This window comes from Eupeodes corollae, chromosome 2 (assembly GCF_945859685.1).
Source record: "Eupeodes corollae chromosome 2, idEupCoro1.1, whole genome shotgun sequence".
Classification (NCBI taxonomy): Eukaryota; Metazoa; Arthropoda; class Insecta; order Diptera; family Syrphidae; genus Eupeodes; species Eupeodes corollae.
In genome coordinates this window covers 21,360,833-21,385,303 of record NC_079148.1, presented here as the reverse complement: position 1 = coordinate 21,385,303, position 24,471 = coordinate 21,360,833, and the positions used below count along the sequence as shown (strand labels likewise).

General features: G+C 30.6%; 2 protein-coding genes across 9 annotated transcripts in view; one reads left to right on the top strand and one right to left on the bottom strand.

Moving 5' to 3' along the window:
- LOC129948561 (longitudinals lacking protein, isoforms N/O/W/X/Y) overlaps positions 1–12,156 on the bottom strand; it is a 398,307-nt gene extending 386,151 nt beyond the window's left edge. For 2 of the 8 annotated variants that reach the window (XM_056059653.1, XM_056059656.1), the window contains exons 1-2: positions 11,473–12,155; positions 9,788–10,715 (exon numbers count right to left, since the gene is read on the bottom strand). The gene's annotated coding sequence lies outside the window, so the exon portion shown is untranslated. The other 6 variants (XM_056059661.1, XM_056059662.1, XM_056059654.1 and 3 more) reach the window with 5 other exon arrangements.
- The window catches only part of LOC129948562 (ubiquitin-conjugating enzyme E2 N), a 47,853-nt gene continuing 27,894 nt past the window's right edge, over positions 4,513–24,471 (top strand). The window contains exon 1 of the mRNA XM_056059664.1: positions 4,513–4,645. The gene's annotated coding sequence lies outside the window, so the exon portion shown is untranslated. The remainder of the gene's footprint in view (positions 4,646–24,471) is intronic.

Sequence of the window (24,471 nt, the reverse complement as noted above, 5' to 3'; positions counted from 1 at the left end):
TGGGAATAGGCTGGACAAATGCAGATTTCCATCTGCTCGGAACGAGACCTGAGGAGTAGTACAGATGAAAAAGCTTACGCAGTGGTTTTGCCAGAGTTGAAGAACACTTCTTCAGAACAATAGCGGGGATACCATCCGGACCACCGGATTTATGTCTGTTAAGATCGTCCTAAAAGATCTTGCCACAGTACGAATCACTAACGTGCTCAAGTACAGGCGGAGTCATAACACTCAGTGGCAGCGTTGAATTGGGGGTGAACTGCCTAACAAAGAGATTAGCTTTTTCTTAAGAACTTACAAATGGAGTGTCATTGACAACGAGCATAGAAACCGAGGAAGAGGAAAAATTCCTCATGTTTTTTACAAATGACCAAAAATGTTTACTGTCTTTGGGACATTGCAGTATTTTTTTGCCGTAATTTTTGGTGATGTTGCAGGCTTTCCTGGCTTGCTTGAACTTATTCCGGTTTTCCTCAGTTGGATTGGCTTTAAAACAACGGAAACTTACGTTCTTGACCCTAATAACCTCTTTACAGCTCGCATCGAACCATGCGTTTTCCTTAGGTCTGATTCTTTTAACGCTATTCGGGATAAAAGTTCTCATTCCTAGGAGAATCAAACTTGTGATCATATCTGCGCTGGCGTCAAAGTCTTTATCGAGGAAACATATTGACCAGTTAAAGATCGTAAAATAATTATTGATACCGTCCCAGTTGGCTTTCTCGTATTGCCAAGCGGTTCTCCTAGGAGCTCTTTCTTTAACTGAGGAGGTTTGACACGAGAAATTTGTAAATATAACACAATGGTCAGATGTGCCTAGAGGAGATAAAACACTAATAGTGTACTTACCAGGGTCAGAGGTAAGAAACAAGTCAAAAGTGTTTTCCGCTCGACCTATGTACCACGATGTATTCGAGTGGGCTTGTTGATCAGCTGAGTTAGGTGGTTCAACTCAGCGAAGATCTCAGCACACACTCCTTCGGATGTTGTCTGGCCTGAATGTTGAAGCCATTAAGAATTGTGTACATTGAAATCGCTCGTAACAACGATTTTAGTGCGAAGATAGGACGAAACAATTCTCAAAGTCCAACTCATATGACCTAGGTTTGAATAAAATCATGCAAACCTTTATTGATATATCAATTGATAGTTGATAAACATGCAAGAAGTTTTGATAATTAAACGTTTTCGATTATTATGAATTGAAAACTGCTTAATTTCTTAAAAACTGAGGTTTTTAAATGAAGACTTTCAATATTTATTAATTGTCAATTAGTATTTGACACCTGTCGCTTGTTATCAAAACTGAGAGTGTCAAATATTAAAAACTGATTCTAAAGTAATTTTTGGATAGTTCACATTTTTGGTTTTTCTGAAAATTGTCTCAGTTAGATTGACTGAGCAGGAGATTTAAATATAAACAGAATTTACTATTGATTCTTACCTAGAAATCAAATGAGGGTTTCATTTCTTTTTAAATGTAGCGATAGAAAATCGTTTGAAAATCAGATCCAAACATTTCTATATTCACATATATTTTTGAGAATACAGAAACTCTGACATCTTAAAAATATAAGCATGCGCATTGTGCATGCGTCAGCTAAGAGACCGAGCTAGATGGAGAAGTTTGTGAGGCCCTAGCTTACACATAATTGTACCGACAAATTAAGTAACTAAGCATGCATCACAGTACAAAAAATTGACTTACAGATTTCTGAAATATGACAAGTATGCTGGCTCTGCCATTTTTGATAGATATGCAAAACTTTTTGACATGTGTATCTACTTCAATTTTTAAAAGCTAATTTTGCATGAATTTCGAACTTCAAATTCAGTAGTGGTTTCAACAGCTGTTGGAATCATTTTCTGACACAAAATCAGTAAAAGGTATTGTTGGTATTATTTATCAAATGTAAAAAAAAACGTGTATATGTTACTCTACAGCCCAACTTACAAGTTACAACTCCAAACCATTTCTATGTTCTACTAATATCAGGAATTAAGGAGATCTACAGTTTTCATAGAGAATCCGAATGATTTATTTGAGAAGCACTTTTTCATGACAATTTTCAACTATATCAAGTATAAAAGTACATAAATATTAAGTATTCTATAAGAGAATACAATATTATTCTTTAACTTATATTACTACAAGAAATTACAAATGAAAATCCAAAGGGGAGAAAACCTTATTCCAAATTTCAAACCCCCTTTTTCCAAATAACAATTGCTTGCTTCTTTAAATTTTATATGACTTATTAAAACTATCTGCATCAGTTCTTCAAACCAACTCTTTTACAGAAAAATAAACTCAAAAACTTAAACAAATTCTGAAATTTAAAGACAAGTTAAAGAATTTTTCTCCTCTATGTTTTTTTTATGTTTAAGTGTATTGTTTGTTTCTTATTTATTTTAAGCGGAATTAATAAAAATGTCTTGCATTTAATGGCCTTTATCATTAATCAAACATTTTATCATCATCTTGCGTTTTCAAAAGAATTTCTTATGTTTTTTAACCCTTCAACAAAATTGCCAACAGCAAGATCATGCTCTTGATTCTATAAGGAATACAAACTCAGCTACAAAGTTGTTACCTTATACATTAAGATTAAATAATAAAAATAATAATTAATTAAATTTAACGCAATAATAACAAAAAAAACTATGTAATAATGTAATTCTTAGTTAAAACAAAAGGCACAAATGTTGACAGACAATTTATATAAATGCACTCTCCGAGAATGAAATATTACGCTCGCATTTCGATTTCATCGGAATCACGCGATTTTTTCAACTACTCCCAAGACTGACAACAACAACAAAATAAAACTAATTAAGTTACAAAAGTGAATTGAGAATTGTAAAAATAAATATTTAAAATGCAAAAAAAATTATGATAACTTTCTCAGCGGAACTAAAGTCTTGAAGTGATGAATGTTTGAATAGCAGCTAACATTTTTTATATGCGTTTATCAATTAATTATAACTTTTTATAAAAATACGAACATTTTTTTGATAATTTTATTGATTTTTTTAAATAAACATATTGAAAAACTTCTAAGTCCCTGATTTAATTTAAACTGTAAGCCCGTAATTTCAAATCATCAACATGATGATAATAATAATGTTGGTGGTGATGGCGTTTGGAAAAGCTAGTTAACAACTAAGTATAGTCATTATTAATTAGTATTCCTTGAGAGGGAGGTGATTATGATTGCTTTTTCTGCTCGACTCCTCTCTCTCTCTCTTGTACTTCCTTTTTATTCTTTTATTTTTGCACGGCATTGTTAACTTGTAAGCTACAATTAAAAAAAAAATAGATGATAATGACACGCAAAAATTAATTTTATTCGATGTTCAATTGAACATGCTATGGGATGGGCCACACACCAATTAACCAATGCTCAAGCGTAAAAATATGCTCCTGTTTTTTTCGTATAAGCCTTATAATTATTCATTAAGATAAGAAAAAAAAACTAAATTATTTAAAGCCAATGCAACGTTTTTGTTTATCTGGGGATTAGACGAATAAAATATTAATAATTTATAGAAAAATTCCGACGGGAATTACATATGCCCACAACAATTTTGACCATTAAATTCAATATTGAAACTTAAGACAATTAAACTGGTCTACACTTAATAAGAAGCTTTCATAACGATCATTATCAGAATTAAGCTCTAATGTAACATGATCTAAGTCAATTGGATAAATATGGTTTTTGTAAAGTCTTAACGTATTTTTAAAGTTTGAATATTAACCTCTCCGAATTTAGTTTAAAATTAGTTTTGTTTTTATTAGAATAGTAGGGTTTTCAAAAGTAAATATTTTTACTTATTATTGTAGTACCCGTGGCATGATGGTTAGTGCGTTGAACTGTCATGCCAGAGGTCTTGGGTTCGATCCCTGACTGTGCCATCTTAAGTCTTTTCACGGGTACTGCCTCTTGCGACGAATTGACAAATTCTCCATTTGTCATGAAAAAGTGCTTTCTCAAATAAGCCGTTCGGATTCGGCATATAAACTTTAGGTCCCTTCCCTTCCTGACAACATTACTCGCACACAGGAATGGTTGAGAGTTGTAAGTCACTAAGCCTTAGTTCTTAACGGACCACCTAATTTATTTATTTTATTATTGAAAATCTAATTAAAGAATAATAATTAAGAATTGATAAATTGTTAAATGTATTATTTGTCTGTAATTTGTTTAATAGTGATAAGTTACATTTTTCGCTACACTTTGTCCTTGTTTTGTTTGATTAGAAGACTTGATATCAGTATTAAGAAATAGCGAAGAACCATCTAATTTGTGTATCATTGTAATTTCTTCAAAATTCTCTTTTGAAACTTACTCACTTATTGGAAGGAGACTTCATTAAGGTTCTTTTAAATAAACTATGTATTTGTATTTCAAGTAATAATATTTACATTTTTACACAGAAATTCTTCTTAAGTTTCTATATTTGTAAATGTGGGTTTTATTTTGTACTTTAAATAATCTGTAATATTTGTTTTAATCGAAGTGCCTTAGAACTTAGTTTGTCAAATATGTCAGTTGTAAATCATCTAAAAATTCTCGGATATTTTTGTTTAATTTTATAAGAAGATGTTAAGACGCATATTGTGAACAAATATATTAATTTCGTAAGTACTTACATATAATTCTTTGTGATGTACAAACTGTTTAAATAAATGTTAAAAATGCTATAGACAGTATAAATAAATATTTACAAAAATTGATTCCTTATCATACTAATTTAAATTTCTTTGTATTCTTATTAAATTGCTTATCAGTTGTATCTTTAAAGGCCTGTATAAATATCTTGAACAAAAATTATACCTACAAAACTTAAAAACTCAATTTATTTTGAATGCTAAAAGTGATTGGAATTGTGAAATGGTTGTCTAGTGTGTTTTATATATCTTTTGCACACCCCTTGCATCAGAAAAAGTTTATTTAAATTTGTAAGAATATTATTTTATTTCACTTTTAAATGTTTTAAATAAAACATACTAAGTGTCAACTTTCAATTCTTTGACAAATTTCTAATCTCTAAAACTCGGTTTATGAAAAAATAGAACCCTCTTGATGTCTAACCTCTTTATTGATCAAGCTCTAAGGCGTTATAAAACTCGGCTTTAGATATTAGTTTGGGATAGAACGTGTTGATTTATAAAACCAACTAATTTGGGGGCCTAGGATAATAGAACTCGGTTGAACAATGATTTTACTGTCTTCAAAGACCTGGCTTTTATTATAATTTGTTTTTTGAAATACATTTTAGATCACAGGGACATTCAATGATTACATATTTTTGAAAATTAAATTCGCAAACAATAGGAGTAATGATTATAAATGTGTAATGTGGAATAGAGTTCTCTATTATAAGCGATTATTATGGATTTTTCAAACATGGATAATTATGTATTTTTTCACGTCAAAGGATGGATATATCATTATATTAGCGTTCAACCTTACCGTGGCTACTAACACTCAATTCAAAATAGACAACATTCTAATCAGCAATGTGATGAGATAAAAGTGGAGATAGATAAACATTAAAGTATCATTTTATGAAAAATAAGTCGTCCCTTTGAATATTACGTCCAATTTTTTAAATTCATAGATAAGAATATGTGCACCTGAATAATTATTTAAAACTATTTTTTTAACAAGCTTACATTTTTAAGGTTAAAGTTTTTAAGTTCTACTTAAATTGTTGCATTTTTCATATGGACAATAATTCTGGATGAATGTACTAAAGTCACAACTTCTTTAAACGCATATCCATATCATAAAAATTACATGCATCATATTAGACTCTACAAATTTCAGAACTTTAAACTCTGCAAGTATTCTAGTGAAATTTCGGTGATAAGAGTTTTCAAGAAACGTGTAATAAAATTGCATTTCTAAATCTCTATTCGTAGCACCAGTGGCATGACGGTTAGTGCGTTGGGCTGTCATGCTAGAGGTCTTGGGTTTGATCTCTGCCTGTGTCATCTTAAGTTTTTTTTCACGGGTCCATGAGGAATTGACTAATTCTTCCAGAGTAATTTGTGTCATCAAAATTTCTTTCACAAATTAGACGTTCGAATTCGGCTTAAGACAGAAGTTCCCATTATTCCTGGCAACATTAATCGCATACAGTAATGGTGAGAGACGTAAGTCACTAGGCCCTAGTTTTCGCCACCTAATTTAATTATTTATATCTCTATTCAGTTTAATCAAATCCAACAAAAACTCATGATACAATTTTTATTTCGAAGAAACTCAGAATTAGAAAACTTAATTCTAAAATAAATGTCCCTTCCGAAAATGAACTGATAGATTTTTTAATTTGTTTGTAAATGTGAAAATTTGATGTCAGCACAAAAATAGCCACGTTTAAATGAAATTCCATTCAATCGAGACATAAGATTTCTAGAATTAAAAACTAATGTTTAACCAAGTTCTTTAGTTACGGACTTCAGACTACTTTCAGTAATGCTTTGATCTAGTATATTTCTATTAAAAATTATTGGCAGTTAACTTATGAAGTTTAAACTAATACCAGTTTTCTAAAAGCCGACGCATTTTATATCAATACAAAGTCGGATACCAAATAAGAGTTTAATATAATAATCTGTTCAAAGAAACCGTCGTTGTCTTTATTTTCTATTGCACTGATTTGTTTCTATTACCAATGTCTAATATATTTTTGTATACAGACAATATTGATACGAAAAAAAAAGAAAAATAAAAATTACATATTCTTGCAAAAATAGATATTCTTGCAAAATTAGAAGAAATATTAATGGTTTCCAGAAAGATCACATATAAAACATTTCACCAATATTCAAAGAACAAAATGTTTATACAGTGTGCTTAGTCATTAAATCCATTGTTAATTATTAAAATACAAGAAATTGTGAAATATGTTTTTGTTAAAATTTGGTTAAAGTATTTCTTTAACTTTTAATATTCTTTACTACTGTTTTATGCATTTCTAAATTCAGAACAACTTGTATATATAAATGTATATATTTTTCAATAATTTGCAAAAAAAGAAATGATTTAAAAAACTGACAAAACTTTTGATAACTATTTTTTAGGGGAAAAAGTCACTTCTCCAATTGAAATTTTACAAAGTGGGACTGCTTGGATTAGAATAGAATTGGTTTGAAATTTTGTTAAACGCGTTTCAATGTATGGTTTGTGTTCTGCATATTTATTACAATGGATTTTGTTGAACGATGGATATTTGTAAAACTTATTTTACCCAAAATTTTGTTTTTATACAAACGCATCAATCATAGAAAGCAACATTTTGTGAAGTGTCCAACATTACTTGTATTTCAAAACATGTCACTTTTCTATCTATTTTGTTCTTAACTATATCAAAACTGGAAATCCATTTAAAAATACAACTTTTGAATGTTAATTTTTCCAACACTTTTATCGTTTTCACCGAATTGTTTGATCTTAAGAATTTCATTTTCAGAAAAGTTTTAAAATTGGTTAATTGTTGTTAGGAGTTATTAATTTCTTCTCGTGTATTACTAAGTAATTAAATAAGTTATTTCAAAATTATAATTATGTTATAATAATGATATATTTATACTGCTGTTACAATTTTTCTTATAAGGTCAAATAAATCTATACTCATGTTTATAAAGACAACAAATCGAAAACTTAAATAAATTAGAACCGCTTTAAAACCGTTGATGTCTATGGATAATATTTTATGAATTTAATTTGTTTGAAATCTATCATCGAATGCCAAGTAAAAATTATTCACAAAATTCAAATCAATATCATATAAAAAGTCTTTAAATAACTTCTATTTTTTTTACTATCTACAATTATCTAATTGATGTGTCAAGAATAATTTATAATTAATAGAACAAAATGAATATTCTAAATTTGCAGATTAGATTGATAATAATTTATTTAAATTATCGCTATAAAATATAAATACCAAAGAAATTGGATTTTTTCTTGAAGCAAATCAAACAAAACAATATTTTTTCATTGACATTTATATTACGATATCTCTTATTAAACCTTCATGTTTATGTAAACCTTATTAGATTACAGATCATTTTTAAGTATGATAAATAAGATAGAAATCAATGGACTCGCCTGACGACCACCTGTATTAAAAATAATAGCCTTTTTGATGAATAGTAGTTTTTAATTGTCTAAAAAGTATTTATTTCCCAAAAAAATGGACCTAAATATTTTCACAATCGAAATAAGAATTTACTCAAACTAACATTTCAAAAATGTTTTGGTATTACTGTGGTGAAACCACAAAACAAACAGATCTCCTTGTCAGCACCTAGTTGTCAAAAAAAAAAGAAAGAAACGTCAAAAAGTATTGGTTTTTGAAACTGATTGGTGCGCTTTAGTTAAGTTTGTCTGTTTTATAAATTAAAATACAAATAAAGTTTTCTATTAATTAATTACATTAAAAAAATTGAAATTGAAATTGACTAATGTCCTGTTCTGTTTCTGATATTTTAAGTAATTTTACTTAAATATTGAATATCATCTGACAAATATGTATTTATTAATTAAATTCATTTATAGATGAATACAGTTTTTATATTCATTAAAAATTGTTAAAAATTGTGATTATAAAGATAAACTTTCTTAATCCATATGGGTTTTCAATTCCTGACATTTAAATATAAAAGATCTGTTTCCAAATTCTGTTTGTAAGGTTTTTATATGAACTGTCACTGTTTAGGCGTGTTCAGATGCATCATTTTTAATTAAAGCGAATAAGTACTTTTCTTTTTAAAATTTGTGGCTATAAACTCGAACTTTTATAAATACTTAAATCCATATCAATTTATAATTATTGAAATTTAAAGTTAAAAGATCTGTTCCCGGAATTTAGAATTTTTTTTTGTTTTTAGAAGATGAATTACTTTTAAGTAAAGTAAACAAGTATTTTTCTTTTTAGAAAAACGATTCAAATTTTGGAAAGTTGGTAAATTACAAAAACTGCAAACAACTTTCTAATTTTAAAACCTTAGCAAAAGGTTGTTTAAAATATTGCGCCAATTTTTTTATAAGAAATATAACAAGCTGGTTTTTCAAATTAAACTTTTCTTGAGTAAATTTCTTCATTATTCGTAAAAATTATCAAAATTCAAAAATTTTGTTTGAAAGATCCTTAATTTCGTGGTTATTTTGGAAGGCTTCAAGTAAAAAATGAAACAATTAGGTTGTGTTTGTCACGTTTTGTTCATGTCCCAGACGAAATCAATCACTTTAACATTCAATTTCGAAAGAATTTTTGTTATCATAACACACCAAATTGAGCTCATGTTAAAAGATCTCTAGATGTTTACCAGAGTTTCTAAGATCTGGCCAGATACTCAAAAACTTATTTCACTTATTTAAATGAATAGTTACAGAAAAATATTGGTCAAGCGTGGGAAAAAATTTTACTTCTTGAAGAGAACTTTTCTCTTCTAATCTTTTAGAAAATATGAACTTGATAAGCGTTTTAAAACATAACCATAACGTAGGAACACAATTTAGAGCCATTACCACTTTCTACATAAATAAAACTGGTTACACCTAGATTATCATTTAATAAGTGATCCTTATCATAGCTTTTAGACATAAATAAAAAAACATCATTTTTTGAATAATATCTTTTAGCTTCCTGAAGGCTTTAAATTTCCTATCACCTATCACTGATCTTTTTTCTCATCCTTAAAGGGAAATTTCACTTTTACTTTTAGTAGTTAGGTACAATAGAAGAAAATGAAAGTATGAATACTTACAAAATAACTTTTTGATGTGAAAATTCCAAGATAATCCTTTTCCATTAGATTTTCTATAATAGCAATAAAGTTGTGTAGATATTTGAATGTTGCGAAAAAGTCCGTTCACACATTAAATTATTTTATGAAACATTTTAGTAAAACAACAAAAAAAAACATTTAACCGGAAATCCGTTTTTCTTTCGGATGTTTAGATTTGTTTTTTGTTTTCCTTTGAAAAATAAACAAACAGTAAACACAAATTATGTAATTGAAATTTACTTTTTCGTGCCCGAAATAGTTAAACAATTTTTGTTTTGATTTTTCAAAATTATTTTTCAAACTAAAGCACAATGGTAACTTTATTTTTTTTTAAGATACTTGAAATTAAAAATTTAGAGAAGATGGAGAAAATTAAATCCAAAAAAATCACCCACGCAAATGTAAAAACCACGTCGTCGAAATCCGAATGAGAAAATTAGGTATAAAAGATTTATAAATTGCAAATTTTGATGAAATATATTTACTAAATTTTTTCTCCGCACTTGATTTTTTTAATAATTGTTTTCTTTAGTTTCAAATTTAATAATTTTTGTTTTCCTGGCCAAAAAAAGGACATACGCCGTACTTTTTTTGAAGTTTTTTGTTTTTTTGTTTTAGATTTAAAAATAATCTTTTTCCTTTTTTGTTTGTTTGATTATTTAGTTTTGTTGCATAAATATTTAGTAATATTTCTCATTTTTAATTTGTATAAAAATAAAAACAGTTAGGTATGCATATTTTTATCTTTTTTTGCAATTTTTTATTTTATTTCTTCTTTAATTTAAACGTCAACATTTATGCTTCCTTTTATCGCGATATTTTCTTTTTTGCACTTCACTTCTTTTAAAAACTTTGCATTGAAACAAATATTATTTTTCTTTGAATTAAATTTAGCTGTTTAAAATTTCTGTAAAAAAATCAAAAAATCACAAATTAAAAATAAAATCGTTAAAAATAAATTAAAATCACATCAAATTAAATCACTTTTGGGCGAAAATAGAGTTTTGAATCTCGAAAACCGCGCGCGTTTTAAAAATGCATTGTTTTTTAGCAGCATTATCCTTGCTGGTGGATTGTGGAAATACGTTTGATCCAGTTGATAACTTTCGCTTGCCTTTAAGAAGGAAACCAAGCAGAAACAGTTTAGATAGAAAAAAAAATAGAAGATTCAAAAACGACACGAATCAAGTTCAATATTGTGGCGCCATTCAGAATAATGTTCCCTAACTTCGCATAGATACTCTCGTCACAAGACCAAACACCAAAAATAAAAAAAAAGTAAAGAAAAACTAAACTTCGAAGATACTCTTTGTGTATCTTTTTATCTTTTCCGGGTTTGTGGCGCGAGTTGTAAGCGCGTAAGATTTTCTTTTCTTTTCTTAACAATCGCAAGTTCAGATTTTAGAACGTGAGAATTTCTATCAAGACAAAAATCGTTCACACTTAAAAAAAAAAGTTCAAAACCGATAAAAGATATTTTTTGTCTCTTCGATTTTTTAGAAGACAAAAATTAACTTAGTTTATTTTTTTTCGAAAATTTTAACTTTTGTTAAAAACTATCTTTTATTTTCATACCGACTCTCAGAATGCAATTTTTGTCTCTTTAGATATTTTGAATATCTAGTTTTTTTTTTAAATTTGTTTTGTTCAAAAATGTTACTAACCGAAAATGATATTTCTAGAGAGCAGGCAGCAGCGACTTGTATCGAACTGACGACACTACTGACGTTCCGAACGTTTTGTGGATTAGAACCCCGCAACGCAGCAGTCCAGAGTCAGTCGGTGTATACGAGACCAATGCGTTTTTTTTTTTGCCTTCTTTTATTTTTTTGCAATATATTTTTTTTGTACCTACTGTTCACGATACAAAAACCACCACCAACGAAAGCCCGGTTGTGTGCGCCGCGTTCCGTGTGTTGCTAGAGTGCTGCTTCACTTGGTGCTACTGCTGCGACTGCTGCTGTTGTTAATGTCAGTCGTGCCTCCTCTACTCTACTACTCCAATGGCTTGCTATGGAGCTCTGTTGCTGGCTATGCTCCTCGGTGTAGAATCAGCCGTCGCGCCCGCAATAGTCGTCGTCGTCGTCGTGCTCGTGGTCGTCCAAATCCAAACGCCTCGATCTCATCAGAGAATCTCTAGCCCCTCTTGTTTCTGATGGAGTAGTATAGTGCTAGTGCTAGTGCTGCTGCTGCTGCTGGTGCTGCTGCTGCTTTAGCTGTAGCTGCTGATGCGGCGTCTAGTATGTTGCTGACTGCCCGTTAAAAACTTTGTCTTGTTTCCTTTGGATTTTTATTCAGTTCAGACTCGCTTTTCCATCCAATTCTGTCCGTCCTCTTCTTTATTTCCCCCAAGTCTAACTAACACTTAGACGATTCCAATTCCAAATGCATGCAGTTCTCTTCCTTCATCAAGCCCCACCACAACACCACACATCACAATCCATTCACCTACACCATCAAAACCGAACAAAAACCGTCTGAAACATCACTCACACTCTTTTCATTAGTTTGCAACTTTTTTTGGATACCAAAACGATCCCAAAGAGAATATTCCCCCAGCATATGTTTGCAAAAAATGTCCCATTCTCCTAACCCACCAGCAGCACCACATGTTGTTGGGGACCAGCAACACCAACCATTAACAAGCAGCAAAGCCTCCAAAACCTAACTCCTCCATCCAAGCAACCATACATAGGTTCTCTTTATCAACATTTTTTCTAGCAACATTTTTCATTCATACTTTGTTTGGTTTGTTTTGCTGCTGATTTTCATTACTACCCTCCTGTGCATGTGCATAGGCATACGCACTCATACACCAAACAAAACGTCAGTCACTACACACTCCACAGATGGGGTTGTATATCTTGTATCTAACAAACACCTGTTTGCTGAATGGCAAAAGCTTCCCTCCCCCTTTGAAACTTTATTCACTTTTCGTTTTCACAACCGAAAAACCTACGCATGCACAATATGCATTCTCTTGCAACATTTCTTACTCTTTTTCTTTGCTTCCTATCAAGTTGTTGTTTTTTCTTTTGTTGTTGCTTATTCTCCTCTAGCAACATTTGACTATACAAACTTTCAAGAGCAAAAGTTTACACTTCTTTTAATTCTCTTGTTTTTTCCCCAACAACACGTTGCAAATAATTTTTGTTTGCAAATTCGCCAAGAACCAAGCAAACAAAAAAATTCGCAAGAGAATCTTCTCTTTCACACTCAACAGAATCATCATCAAGAACATTAATAGATACATGTTGCCAGAGCCTTGAAGATACAAAATTCAAATAAGAACAAACATTTCCTGAAAAAAATGACAAAAAGAAACGAAAATTCGCAAACTCTTTGCCATTTTCTCCAAACATCTCTTAATCAGTATCATGTACGATTTATCAGCTCCCCACCCTCCATCCCCCCATCGAACCCGCGAACCACTTTGCAAAAAGTTTGCAAAAATCAACCAACAAAAAGTATCTCATAGGTACACGAGACGAGGTATCGTTCCGTTCTTATGACAAGTATAGATGTTCTCTTCGAATACGAAAAAAGAGAATTTGCAAAACAAAACAAAATCGCGAAACATTTGTTTTATTTTATTTTTGCACGAACTTTGGTTTTATTTTGTTTTATTTTTGCAAAAATAAAAATGCCAAATAATAAAACAAGAAACGCCGGTATTAGCAAAGTGTGGTGGACGAAGCAGCAACAAAAGCAACACACACAAAAAAAAGAATATAGTATCTAGTATCTGAAAGATTAATCGCGAGTTAGGTTGTTGGGGGCTGTGTGTGTGAGAGAGCTATAGCATATAAGATATTTTTGCAAAAAGAAAATAGAAGAAAAAATATATTAGAAAATAGCGTAAAGTGTGTGCGAAAAATATTCGCAATAAAATAAAAAAAAAGTATATTTAATCAATCACTAGAGCGAAGGGGCAAGTTGTTGGAGTGTGTTTTTTTTTGTTTTTTTGTTTTGCAGCTTTTTATATTTTTTACACATATTTAAAAGATTTTTTGGCAAACTTTTTATTTTGTTTGTTCTATGTCATGTTACCTACTCTACCAAAGTTAGTTTCGTTTTGTGTCTCCTTTTTGTAGAATTTGCGATTTTATTTGTATGTAAATTTGTGTGTTCTTTCGAGTTTCAACTGACAGTAGTTTGGGCTTTTGGGAGTGTGACCCGTTTACTCTAATTTTTATATATTATGTATGTTCTGGATGTATGTAAATGCGTGGATTTTTAATTCGGCATCGGTTAATATTTAAATTTTTAAAAGGACGTCATTTTCACCTAACGATAACTATCCAGGTATAACGATTTCTTTTCTAGTTTTGTTAATAAATTCAACATACTTACCTGTAGTGCTAGAACCTACCTTAGTTATTTTACTTTACTGTGGTGAGTAATGAAACATCTCTCTTTCGTATCCTTTTGTAGGATCTGTTTGTTATAAACCTTCTGACTATGTACTCTCATATACATATGTGTGTCTATCTTTATTTATTATAATTTAAGTCCAAGTGAATCGTATATCAGGAAATGCCGTTGGAAAGTGTGGAAAGAAATTAAAAAAGTATAAAATGATAAATGCCGTCGGCAATTTGAAGACATAATCAAATTTTTCATAGGTGATAAATTGCTCTCAAAGAAAGTGAAGCTATTTGAAAAGGACTACATTTGGAAATATATTTTTCGGAATTTGTTGGTTATGTTAAATTTATAAAGAAATATTTTGAAGTTGATTAAGTTCACACTTGGTAGTATTAACGAAAATGTGAAAGTATTCTGTATTTGTGTTTGAAAATAGTAAAATTTTACATACAAAATTAGAGATTAGTGGATTTTAGATCAATGCAGTTAAAACACAACATGTCCTTTTTAGGAAAAGTATGTAGGTTCCTAATTTTAATGCTTTTTGAGTGTGTTTTCACGGAAATTAAAAATTCTGTTAGTGGTTTAACTTGTGAAACAAAGAAATTTTGTCATAAAATAATGTTTTCTTAAATTTTTATTTATTTATTCATCAATATGAGATTTAAAAATCTACAATTAGACCACTAGATAAATATTTACATGTTTACAATTTATTGAATAAACTTAAACTAACTTAATACTTAAAATATAATTAATATGAGAAGTATATAAAAATAAAATATAAATAAAAATATTAAATTAATTCGTTCATACATGATCAAAATATAAAATCAATTAAAATGAAAATACAATACCTAATAGTTTACTTTTCAAAGAAGATCTACTTAATTGAAAATCAAATTCAATACAATTTAAAATTAAGTTTGTTTCTTTGACACAGCGGGTTATAGGTTCATTTTTCGCGTTATTAACTCTGTGTACATCTTCTCGAAACAAACAACGTATTCGAAGTTGTCGCGTTGGAGCATACAAATTTATTAAAGACAACAAAAAAGGGCATTTGATATGGTATGATAAAATGTCACTTATAAACATCGCAGAAAACATTTTACGTCTATTTTCAAGTGATTGAATACCTAAAAGATGGCATCTAGTTTTGTATGATGGAGTTTCGATGTTCCACCCAAATTTTTGAATAGTTAATCTTGTAAATTTTTGTTGGACCATTTCAATTCTTTTAGATTGAATGTTATAAAAAGGGTTCCAGATAACACAACAGTATTCCAAGATTGGTCTTACATATGTGGTAAAAAGCGATTTGAGAGTAAAAGGGTCTTTAAAGTCTATGCTATTGCGTTTGATAAAACCGAGCATGGAATTTGTTTTGGTTACAATAAATTCAATGTGCTTAACAAAGTTAAGTTTGGGGTCAAAAACAACACCAAGATCTTTCTTCTCCCCTACTCTTTCTAGAACTTGATTTTCAATATTATATTCAAAGATGATTTCAGAAAAGTTGCGGCAAAAAGAAAATCATTGACATTTAGCTACATTTAAATATAATTTGTTTTTCTTGCACCATTGGGATAATTTCGAAATATCGTATTGTAAGAGATGACAGTCATTAATAGATTTTATGCAGCGAAAAAACTTTAGGTCATCGGCGAAAAGAAGTTGACTAGATTTAAGGAAAATACTAGGTAAGTCATTTATAAAAATTAGGAAAAGAAGTGGTCCAAGATGGCTACTTTGGGGCACACCAGATGAAACCAAAACTAGTTTTGAGAGAACTTCGTCAATGCAAACAAATTGAACTCGACCCTTAAGATAAGATTCCAACCATTTCAAAAACATAGAATGAAATCCAAAGTTTTTTAATTTCTTAATTAAAATAGAGTGACTTACTCTATCAAATGCCTTGAAAAATCGGTATAAATTACATAAATTTGATGACCTTCTTCGAGATTATTTAAAATGAAATTGTAGAAAATAGAAAGATTAGTCATTGTTGATGTTCCTGCAACGAAACCATGTTGTAACGGTGAAATGTGTTGCTTTACTAAAAATGTTAGTTTTTCATATACCAATTTCTCGAAAAGTTTTGGAATACATGACATTTTACAAATCGGATGGTAGTTACATATTTGCTGTTTAGACCCTTTTTTTGTGAATAGGGTTTAAAAATGATTTCTTCCATGATGGAAGAAATTCCCCGTTCTTTAAAGAGCTATTAAAAATTAGGAAAAACAGTTCAGCTAGAGAAGCAGCCTTCAAGAGTAATTCTTGTCATGAAAAAGTGCTTCTTCAAACTAGCCGTTCGGATTCGGCCTAAAATTGTAGGTCCCTTCCATTCCTGACAACGGTACTCGCACACAGGAATGGTTGAGAGTTGTAAGTCACTAGGCCCTGGTTCACAACAGACTGTTGCGCCACCCCATTTGATTTGAGGTGGAATTTCGTCTGGGCCTGGTTTATTGTCATCATTTAAACTCAAGAGACCATCTTCGATTTCGGAAATATTTAACTCTAAACAACCAATATCAGTCTTACATTCAGAAGACAAATATTCGGCTGTCCATGCTGAACTTGCAGTCGAATTAGCGTAACTAGAGCCTAAATAGTGTGCGAAGGAATCACAAATACTTGACACATTTGAGAATGATTGATTTTGACGCTTGCCGAATTTAGCTAGTAATATAGCTTTACAAATAAAAACATGTTTACATGTTTTCGTTGACTGAGTTGTTATATTAGATTTAAGTTTCTTATAAACACCAATAGGAAGCTATTAATATTGATAACATCCCATCCTTTCCATATTTGAATTTGTTTTGCATTGAATTTTTTGATCTTTCGAAGTATTTTACATATTGATATTAAAAATTCTGGTTTTATGTTTTAAAAGGTTTATTTGAAACACTTATCATTGAATTCTTCATTTTGGTTTTTAATTTTTCAAAAAAATATAAAATATTTTGTTCTTTGCAGAAGTTAAGTTAAAAAAATAAAAAATGAATTATTTACGATTCGTTTTTGTTATACCCTCAGACCATGAGTCAAGAAAAAATGTTCTTTTTTGTTGTAAACTTTGCATACATTTTTTTCTAAATTTCTTCTTCAATTTGGTATCTGTGGAGTTTTATAGTAAAATGAGTAGATCTCGATAGGTGGACAAAGTGAATCTTTGATATTAATTGGCCTAAACATAAGTTATAGAATTTTAAATGTTGCTCAAAAGGAAGAGCAAGCGGGGGATGTATTTTTGGGTACAAAAAAGACCTGAAAGCCGTACATTGTGAATTTAAACAGAATGGAGTTCTGACTTACTTGGATTTGAGGATTTGATGAAAAATCTACCGTATAATCCCAGCATAATAAGTCAACTGTAATCACTGGAACACTAAATTCGAAAATGTCAAGGATTTCCTAATATTTCCTAAGGATTTCAAGGATGTGGTGAAGTAGAAAATATATTGCTGGTGGGAGACCTAAACGCAAGAATAGGGATTGAAGAAGGGATTAGGAATGCCAGACTTGGAAAAGCAAGAAATTCAAAAGACACAATTAAGAATAGAAGAGGAAATCAATTGCTTGAACTTTGGAACACTTCCGGCCTCCGTGTAATGAACGGTCTAACTGATGGTGATAAATTGGGTTAATTTACATTCGTGGGAAAACAAAGAAGTTCGGTCATTGACTACAGCTTGGAAAGTGGTGACTGGAGAACAGTTGTTAAAAATCTGGAAAAAGGAACCGTTTTCAGACCTCATGCCTCTTTGTATATATTTTATTAATGGGGAAGACAAAAATGAAACTAATGTACAAATGCAACTGATTCCCAAACTACGCTGGTCAAACGAATATGCATAGAACACATTTAGATGCGCTTCTGATGTGGGAACAATACGACGCAAGCCTGAACAAAATTGAAAAAAGCTTTAAAGGAGCATACCACATACCGAATAACAGTCAAACAAAAACTGAATATAGAACCATTTGGTTTGACAAGGAATGCATGCAGGTTAGAAGCTTTTCTTACGCTTGGCTGAGCGCATATTGGAATCATAATACACATTTTTCAAAGGACCGATACATGGAGTATAATCAGATTTATAAACTTCTCTGCCGAAAAAAGAAAAAAGACTATTCGGAAGCCCAACCGCAACAGCTTGCGAAGTCTAACAAGTCGTCTGAGTTCTTAACCTGGTCCGAAAACTTAATGGAATAAAATATATTATAAGCCCGGCCCGGGTACAGATACTCTTGTTGTATCTCTTACAGCAGTATTCAACCAGATCTTAGAGGGAGGATCCATCCCAAACCATGTCTTGATTTTCCCAGTCCACAACAAGGGAAGTGGTAAATAAGCTTGCTGAATATTGAAAAAAGGTGGTAAATTTAAGTAAATCCAAATGATGGTTTTTAAGAATGGCGGAGGAAGATCGGGTGCAAGTGAGCAATGGCACTATAATGGTGAAAAAGTATAGTTGGTGAAAGATTACAAATATCTAGGAGTCTGCTTTACTACGAACTTAAGCATGGAAAAACATCTCATTGACAAACTTGTTAGGTCGAAAATAGCTTTAAACGTAGCATAGAAGCAATGTTTTAATAATAAGGAAATTACACATTCCAGTTAATTCAGGGTCTTCGAAGCTGTATCAAAATCAGTTATGTTTTATGCGGCACAAGCTTGGGGAGGTAGGAAATATGAACAAGTAGAAAAACTGCTTAGATTTTACATTAAACGGACTGATCATGTTGGAATCAGGTCTATCGCCTTTATTTATAAAAACACTCAAGCTGCAGGTCGATTATCTTCCGATAAAAGTAGTTATTCAAACAATATAATCCCGAAGTGGATGGTTTGAAGATTGGTTAGAACTTGCCGAGCAGGTGCGGATGTCGACCTAAAGTACAGTGACCTCTCCTCTTGGAAACCAACTTTATATATGTTTAAATAAAATCAATATAAATCTAAAATGTTAAAAATCATACTTTATGTAGGGTTAAGGTCCTTAAGTTTAAGTTTTTTATTATCGGCTATTTTGAATCATGTCAAATTTTAACATTTTAATTAGAACGATAAACACTTTAACAACGAATTGATTTTTTTATAAAATTTACCCGCCACTAATATTAAATTTTATTAAAATTGGTCGGAAAAATAGGCGTAGACGCCTTAGTGTACCCAAATTCCTGAGTCCAGAATTTTAAAAAAGCTTCGAGTCGATGTAAGATGGATACTAATGGGTGATTTTTTAGCTACTATCTTTTTGGAAACACTGGTTTAAACAGCTGACGCACGTTTCGTGTTTTATTTCACTGTCAAACATCTTCCGTTTGGTCGATAATTTAACCTCGAATCGTCTTAAAAACGAACAACGCTTGCAAATTATTGAATTTAATTATCAAAATGCGTGCTCTGTTAAGAAAGTTTATCGCGCGCTTCTTCCATTTTATGGTCATATTAATCGATATATTGAAGCGGCTATTCGGGATATTGTGACTAAATTTCGCACCAAGTTTACATTGTTGGGCAATAAACCACCAACACGCTTACGTAGAGTGTGAACTGCAGAAATTATTGCAGCTGTATCGCCCAGTATTAATGATGACCACCAATTATTATCGAATCGAATTGAACTGCAAAGTACAAATTTTTTTGAATGGGTTCTTGGAAAGTTGGCCGAAGATCCACTTTTTCACCATTCATTTCATTTTTGTCTCAATGGATACGTAAATAAGCAGAATTGTCGATTTTGGAGTGAATATCAGCCAATGAATCCAGAAAAAGTCACATTTTGGTTTGGTTTGTGGGCTGGTAGCATCATTAGACCGTACTTCTTCAAAGATGATCCAAATCGTAACTTAACTGTGAATGGTGGGCGATAAAGTGAAGTGGTATTTGACTTTTGTTTACCCAAAATGTAAAGGCTTCACTTGCATATCATGTGGTTTCCACAAGACGATGCCACAAACCACACAGCACGCGTAACAATGAACTTATTGGAAGGCGAGTTTGGTGAACATTTTATTTCACGTTCGGACTGGTCAATTGGCCGCGTAGATCGTGCGATTTAACGCCTTTAGATTATTTTTTGTGGTGCTGTGTTAAAACTCATGTATGAACATACAAGCCCGCCTCAATTGACGCATTGGAAGACAACCTTGAAGCATTTATTCGTGAGATACCGGCCGAAATGTTGTAAAGAGTATGCCTAATTTGACTTAGTGGATAGACCGTTTGAGTCAAGGGCAACATTTGCATGAAATAATCTTTAAACCTTAAATTATATGGACCGTATTATCGATTCAAATAAAGATTTCATTTTTTATTTTTTTTTGAATTTTATGTGTTTTTTTCGAAAAACTTTCCTAAAGCTTTTAAAAAATTACCCTTTATAAGACGAGGTAACTTTTTTTGGAAGATGAAATAATGCCGTGTTGTATTTTTCTATGAATGTAAAATTTATTTAATTAAGGAAAATGGGAAAATTTCATCATATTGAAAATAAATTGCACTTATGTTTGTATTATATTATTTTCTTAAATTTCATTCCTTAATAGATTTCTTCAAACCGCATACTTAAAGTCGCTAAGCCATTTTAGTAAGTTCTAAGTTATTTTGAATATTTTGCGGATTTCAAATGATGTTGTCTAACAATTGACTATCTTCCTCTCTAATAAGTTCAAGTAGATAAAATGAATGACATTCATAAATATAATGAATGAATTTCATAAATATGTTAAGCTCATGAAGCTCATAAATTTAAATTAAAACTGCAATATTTTTTTGTAAAAAGTTCAGCAATAAGAAAAATGGTAGCACCTTTTTAAAAGGCAATTGAAATGTTTTTTTAAGAAAATTCACCAAACTACTATACATTTAAAATGCTTATATACAAATGATGTTTATAAGCACGTTTAATGTATTATAGTATAGTTCCATCTTAATCCACTGTTGACATTATCTGACATTAAGATGTTAAATTTGTTTTAAGTTCGTATTTTTAAAATGATTATATATGCTTGGAAATTATAAGCAATAAGTTTTAGTTAAAATATTGCTTTCTGAGGGATTTTTTTGTTGTCAACACTATAATTTGAAAGACTAGGATTCTCAAAGCTGATAATTATCATAACAATCATAATATTAATTTTAACTACAGTCAAACTTCCCTATAGCGAATTTGCACGGGACAAGAAAATTACTTCGTTATATAGAAAATTCGTTATCCAGAAACGTTTTGTTTTTACTTTTATTTGAAGAAGACAGTGATTTAAGTTTGGGTAACATTCTTCCATTTTACATTCTATACTTTGCTTAGATCTCGAACGGCTTGTAGCAAGTCTATCACCGAAACAGGTTTGCTCTCGTTCATTTCTGTCAATATGTTCGTCAAAATACTTTTTCTGTAATGTTGTTTAAAGTTGTAGATAATGTCTTGGTATATTGGCTGAAGTAAAGAAGTCATGTTGGGAGGAAAATAGGTAAGCTTAATGTTTTTCAATTTATCTTTTACATTCTTTGAATGAGCCATGCAGTTATCAACAAAAAAAAACAACCTCCCTCTTTTGCGAAGGAAATTTGTTGTCCTGTTAAAAGCCATTTTGTAAAAATTTCACTTGTCATCAATGCTTTTTTTTTGGATTCACAATCTTCATTTAGAGATTTTATTTCCTTAAAATATTTTGGATTGTTGGCCTTCCATACAAGGACAGGCATTCTTTCTTTGTTCTATTTTCCACAAAAGTATTTCTTATTTTTAAATGCCATTGATTTATTGGGTAAGCGTTTAAAAAGAAACCTGCAGTCTCATCACCATTAAAGATGTCGTTTTTGCTGAAAATTTTAACCAGTCGTGGCAAAACATTTATAACCCAATCATCACGATCCTTTGTGTTGACATCTGCACTTTCCCCAAATAGGGTTTTTTGAACTATTTCGTGCCGTTTCTTAAACTTGTCCAACCATCTTGTACTTGCTTCGAATTCTTCGCACCCCATTGCGTTGGCGAAATCCTTGGTGTTTTGTCTAATCAATAGTCCAGAGTTAAGAAGATTCCTACCACGTGCGGCGGTTAACCATTTCAGCATTGCTTCATCAATATCCTCGAAAAGACTTTTTCGAAGTCTTTTGCCTTTAGTGCTTAATTCCCCGTCTTCCACATTTCCTCAAATCGCTGCTTTGTTTTTTAAAATTGTTGATAAGCTACTTGGAGGAATTCCAAATTGCTTACCAATATCTGTTTTTTTAGTCAATCCTTTTTCAACTTTATTTATTTTCAACAACTTTTTCTCGAGAGAAACGCTACTTCGGGACATTTTCAATTACATATATTCACTGAGGCCTGAACATTGATTTAAAATCTTGGGGAAATCCCCTTATAAGGTTTTTTTCTGCATGCTATTATTTTTAACAGAAATTATTTGAAAACAAATCGTTATGTGGAAACAAAAACGTATGAGATTTGGATTTCAAGCAACAAAAATTTGTGCGTTGTAGAGAAAAATCTGCTTTATGGAAATTTGTCAATAAGGAAATCAAAACACACCAAAAAAGGAACCAAAAAGATGTGTACTCAAAATCAATTCGTAATAGAGAGATCTTCCTTATGGAGAAGTTCGTTATAGGGAAGTTGGATTGTATTAACATAATGTAGATTATCTTATCAAAAATTAAATAAAGTGCCTTCAAACTAATTTTATATTACAAAAACTATTGTTTTTAACATTTGTTAAAATGTTTAGAAAAATTTAATATTCAAGTTTTTGTTTGTATAAAGAATTCGAATCTACAAAAACTTGTTAAGAACTGAAGTTCCATTCCAATATTTCGAGACTAAATGGAGGATATTAACTTTAAGGTTTTTTATTATAAATTTTGTTGTTGACGCAAAATAATGTTCTTAAAAAAAATCAAAACGGTATGTTTTTATAAAAAAATAAAAGCTTTCAACAAATTCTGTTAAATTTTTTAATTATTGGCTTTCGGCTAAGAATGTCGAACAGATATAGAAATTAAACCTATTTTGTCAAATGGAAAATGTTGCAGCTGATTGTTTATCATTTTTTTTATAAAAAACACAATTGACAATTCTTTTTTACATTACACGAAAACCTTCAAAATCAACAAAAAACTGAAATGGCTATCGGCTTAAATATAACAAGAATAAAGAACGATATTGATATTGAAAGTATAGAAAATTTGAAAGACGGGTATGGGTCGCATCCCAGCCCAGCCTCTTTTTCAAAAATAGATTCAAAAATGTTTTTTGTAATATCTATTTTTAACTCAAAACAAATCTAATACCACAAGCGAAAAATATCAATTTTCTAAAATTCGTAGGCAATACAAAAATATTGGTATTTCTAAGCAGTTATCTTAAATAAACATCGTTAATTGAAATCGTTAAGTAACAATCATTTATCATTTTGATTTACTCTATTTTTAAATCTCAAATATAAGTTTTAAAAAAAGTATATCCCATTCAAATCAATCAAAAGGAATATTCAAGAAGCCGTCATTTTATCGGTCGGAGGTCCACTACTAGGTTATTGACAAACTTATTTAGTTCTTCTAACATAAGTTCCATCTCTGACAACATTACTCAAACACAGGAATGGTTGAGAATTGTAAGTCACTAGGCCTTGGTTCTTCATGAACTGTTGCTCCAACTAATTTATTTATTTATTTATTTAACATAAGTTCATAGGATTGTTTGATGTGAACCTGCGTCTTGATGTTTAATGACTGTTAAGATAATTTCGAAAACTCTAGAAAAGGACCTAAATAAATTTTTAAATTTTTGTTGTTATAATTTTTCTATTGAATTTATAATTGTACTTACTTTCATTATTAAGCCTACAATCCTGCAAATAATAATGTTAAGGCCGTAAAAATCAAATCAAATATTTCACGTTATGCAATTGACGTACCAAACAACCATTATGTAAGCATTGTTGTGGTATAAAGGACTTTTATACAAATTTTTATTGATTTCAAGAAAACAAAGAGCGTGACATAACTTCTGGAATAAAATATGATTGAGACGCGATATACTGTTGGGATAAAGACATTTTTTTTCAAAGGATAACAACCTTCTTTATATAAAGGTATACCTGTTTATATTGTTTTGATTTTATTTGTTGCTATAGGTCTATAAACAATCCACAAAATAAAACATGCGGGTAAACAATCATGTTGCAGACGATATTATAATGGTGGCGTCGAAGATGACGACAATATAGCGGGAGGTCCTGTTTATGATTATTATTATTATGTAGAT